Here is a 4,475-nt window from a genome sequence, read left to right on the forward strand (position 1 = left end):
TATTCATGGCCGACTCCGGTTTCATTTTTTTTATTTTGACATTTTGACTTGTTTACGCGCGTTTGTATGTTCCGGAACGTATTAGATCGCTCCAAACCGAACCGTTAGTCCTAGCGAGAGCTGGACAGGCAGTCCGCTAACCCCTTTGGTTTGCCTTAGGGGAAGGTGGGGCTGTCACAAACTAACTTCTAACTTTTATGGCTAGTTGTACCTCCTAAACTAACATTTTCTACGGCCGATTTGACCGCCTAGTTAACTTTCTTCATTTTTGCTTCCTTAACTTTGATTGTCTAGATAATAGAGTAAGTAATTGAACTCAAGTGATTTCCAATTTCTAAGTCTCTGTGGGATCGATACCTATTATCTCTATACTCAATAAACGAACCGTGCACTTCTGGAAGTAGGGTAATAAGGTTTCAAAATTTGTAGTGTAATAAAAGCTCTATCAATAAGCAATTAACACACAAATACGGAAACACTCACCATGTAGTTTGAAATTACGCTTCGGCACTCAGATCCTCTTTCCATTCACCTTCGGTTCCTGAGATATTTGCAAACTTATTAGACTACTTGTTAAACTCGCAATGGTGATGCTTAAGTAATTGAAGTTCACACCTCAGGGAAGGGTTTCATTTCTAGCTCAAACTCGACTCCTGGAGTGACGACCCTGCCTTTCCCTAAGGCGTACCCCAAGGGTTAGCGGACCACCTACTCAGCTCTCACCAGGACTCACTCACTCACATTAACTTTAGAGATAACATTAACTGCAAAGTAAGCACAAAATTCTTCAAGAAATATTGCATCTATCCGACTTCACAAAACATTCATACTTAGGTGCACAACTAAACGGATAAAAATAGAAGTAATTCAATCACCTCACGAAGTGTAAAAAGATGGCAATTACTTAAAATGAGGATTACAACTTTTTGAGCTCACTATTCTTTGAATGCCAAATCAATACACCATAATTCTTCAATATACCATGTACCTGCTACAAATCATCCGAATATACAAGTCAAAGTACAAGCCAAAAGTAAGAGCTTAAACAACTAGTACTATAATACAGTATCGGCCAAATACAAGTTCAAAATTCTTAATACAACTAGTACTATTCTTGTCTCTCTCATCCCCGCACCCTGTTAAGGAAAACAAATAAAGGGATGAGTTAAAAACCCAGTGAGATTCCAAGAAAAGATGCAGTCAAAATGGCAAAATATCTTTCACATATTTCAAAATCTTAGAACGAAAATAATAAACAGTTACAAATAATGTCATGGACCGTTCACACATTCAAATAAGCATTTTAACACCAGCAAGAAAAGGATACGGTACTGATACGGTGGCTTCCTCCAGGTTCTAGGCAGAGCACCCAGGATTCATATGTTGATGCAGCTGATATGGTGCTCCTACCAGATTTCAAGCGTAGCACTTAATTCCGTACAGTGTTTCACTTGCAGCCAGTTCCGCAGCAACATTTTCCAAGTCCGTTGACACTCAGTCAATGTTTGAGACATAGTAACAAGTCCAGTAGAGCACCACTTATCTCCAATCTTCATCCACCAATCAATCCCCTACCGGGCTCGAACTCCAATATAAATAGTGATGGTAATACTCAAGCATACCAATTAGTCAAGAAGATAACATTCCACTCGATAAAACAGTAGACCCAGGGTTCGTTATCTAATCGACCAGACCCTTGTTGGCTCGACTCGATTAACTAGCCGATAGAGTTTAGGATCCAGGCCGTTACTTTCAACTCATGCGCATGAATATCAATTCACTTGTAAACAATTCATTTATAGGAGCAAAACAAGAATTTATTCAAGTTAGGTCGAGTGCTATAAAGTACACACTTGCCTATGTAATAATGAGCCAACTTAGGCAACAAGTCATTTGAGCAACAAGTAGTATGGAACATGTAGTTGAAACACTCACCATTTTTAGAAAAGTTAACTTTCCTCGGTGAAAGGATCCACGGGTTCGCTTTCGAAACTTGTGATCAAATACATAAGGTAAGTGAACTAAAGAAGTTCACCGTTTTAAAACATTTGGATAAAGTAGTCGAACCCCCAAGTGCAAGCTTTTAATCCAAAAGTATCACCTATCCTTGCTCAAGCCACAAAGGAAAACTTTTGATGCTAAAGTCAAAAATAAATTTAAACGGGACAAAACAAGGTTTTAAATGAGGCAAGGATATGGTAAGGTGATATAATAACATTTACTCTTGTCAAAACGTTCAACAAGCGACTCGGGAAGAAAAGTCACTCGTTCTTTAAAACACCCTAATTTTAAGTGAAAACTCACATATAAGTAGTGATCTAGGGGTTAACAAGGCATAGTCGTTTAAAAGCCACAAATTCACCATCCAAGTACCAAGTTATAGCTAGAATTCTTCTTCATAAGTCCTACCATCCTATACTAAACCTTTAATACCATCAAATAAGGATTTCATGCTACGCACTATTCAAATAATGACTAAGAGCTAGTAGGGAAACTTGGTTTTGAACAATCAACAATCACTATTCCACTCAAAGGTATAAAGTTGTGAGAAAACCTCAATTCCACTCATAAAACCAAGCTCAAAATGGTTTAACAACTCCAACTTAAAGTTGGAAATGGAAGCAAGAACAAGTTTAGAAAACAAAATTTTCTCCAGTTCTGCGCAACACTGTTTGAAAATCCGTATCTCAAGCTCCTTAAGTCCAAAATTGATAAGTTGTATACCGTTGGGAAATAGACTCAAAGGACTACAATTTTCCAGAATACACATTTGTAAGATTTTGTCCATAAATCAGTCAAATTCCAGTCTCAAATTGCTGCTACATCAAGTAGAAAAACAGAACAAGTGTGAAAATTCAGTCAATTTTGGAAAATCATAGATATTCATACGAATTGAGAAAAATTCTGAAATTTTCACGGTAGAATTCTCTCTAAATCTAGTTTCAAACACAATAAGTGGAACTCAATTTGGATATTTCTACACCAAGATATAACAGATTTCCCAAGACTGCTCAGAGTTTCCTGTGGGAAAATTTCCAGCAACACTTCCCCTTATTTTCTTAACTTTTCCATCCAAATTCAACACCTATATTCATATCAATCCAACCTCAATCACAATCACAAGTTACAAGCTATAAAGTACACTTGTTTAAGGCCACAAAACCATCCAATATAGCCACGTTTCTAGCTCAAGACCAACCATAACAAAGCTGAAATTTTGAAACCCTAAGCTGAAAATTTCCTCTACAAGCTGAAGTTTTCTATAATCAAGCCAAAATAACATATAAAAGCTAGCAAATTCACATAGCAAAGCTACTAGATCATGGCAAAGTTCAAAGCATCATATCAAAGCTGAAATTTAACCATCAAAGCTGAAATTTCCAATCACCGCTTAAACCATGAAATTTTCCATGACTACCACCATAATTAACCCTTAAATCCACTCAAAAGCAAGTTAAATGACAAGAGATGGTTCTAGACTTTGTTACCTTGAAACCGAAGGAAGACCAAGCAGCCACAAGCTTCTTTCCCCAAAAAATCTCCATTAAAGTTCCTCCTCTTACCTCAAGATCACCTTTTATGGATTGATTTGCAAGGTTAAGGTGAAAACTCAAGGATCAAGCAAGGTTTTTCTGTTGGAAATGGAGTTTTCTTTCTTTCTTCTTTTGAAGAGAGGTTCGGCCAAGGGAAGATGGAGAATGAAGGAAATTTGGTTAATTTTTCCAAGATAAAGACCATGACTAATCTTGGTCAATGCCTGCTTAGGTGACCGACAAGTGTCCCTCTTAAGTTGAAGCTTATCACTTTGTTTTTCCTTTGTCTTATCTCACTAATCCATATTGTTTTGCTCTAATCCACTCTTACCACTACTAACCACATAAACCCTTTAGTAAAGTATCCATTTTTGTTTACTAAATTTATTACGCAACACACTAGTGGATTCCACTTCCATAATGTACTACTAACTTAACATGAACTAACTTATAGGAGAAAAATAATTAAAACCTTGATTCACTTATAAAAATATCTAGAAAATTAAGGCAATAAATTAAAATAAAGAAAATGCATTCAAAGAAATAAAATAAAATATAAAATAATTTTCGAGTCCTCACACCTGGAATCAATATGAACACTTATAGTTATTGTTTATTTCCTTAGTATAAGGTTTAAGAACTAAGTTTCTCTTTGTCATACCTAATTTTGCAAAAGTAGATGTCTATGATGAAAATTATGGTTTAATCAATAATTAAGTCTTAAAAACAAGTTCAAGGACCCGAAATCCTAAAATTATAAACCTGGCCATAATGTAGCATTTTGACACTTCATTAACTAGTTTCAAAATTCATTATAACTTTCCAGACTTTCCCACATAATCTCAACATTAAACATACTAAAACTCCATATGAACATTCATCAAAGTACAAAGCATTAAACCTTAGTAAAATCCATTCAAAAGTCAAGTTAAAAAAGAATAT

General features: G+C 35.7%; 1 long non-coding RNA gene across 1 annotated transcript; it reads right to left on the bottom strand.

The window, feature by feature from the left end:
* Window positions 1-884: 884 nt before the first annotated feature.
* On the bottom strand, window positions 885-3,680 carry LOC140015033 (uncharacterized). The gene is made up of 2 exons (XR_011821796.1): window positions 3,489-3,680; window positions 885-1,136 (listed from the first exon to the last, which is right to left on the bottom strand). It is a non-coding gene; the product is annotated as an uncharacterized lncRNA (long non-coding RNA).
* Window positions 3,681-4,475: the final 795 nt, after the last annotated feature.

This window comes from Coffea arabica, chromosome 10e, assembly GCF_036785885.1.
Source record: "Coffea arabica cultivar ET-39 chromosome 10e, Coffea Arabica ET-39 HiFi, whole genome shotgun sequence".
NCBI classification, from domain to species: Eukaryota; Viridiplantae; Streptophyta; class Magnoliopsida; order Gentianales; family Rubiaceae; genus Coffea; species Coffea arabica.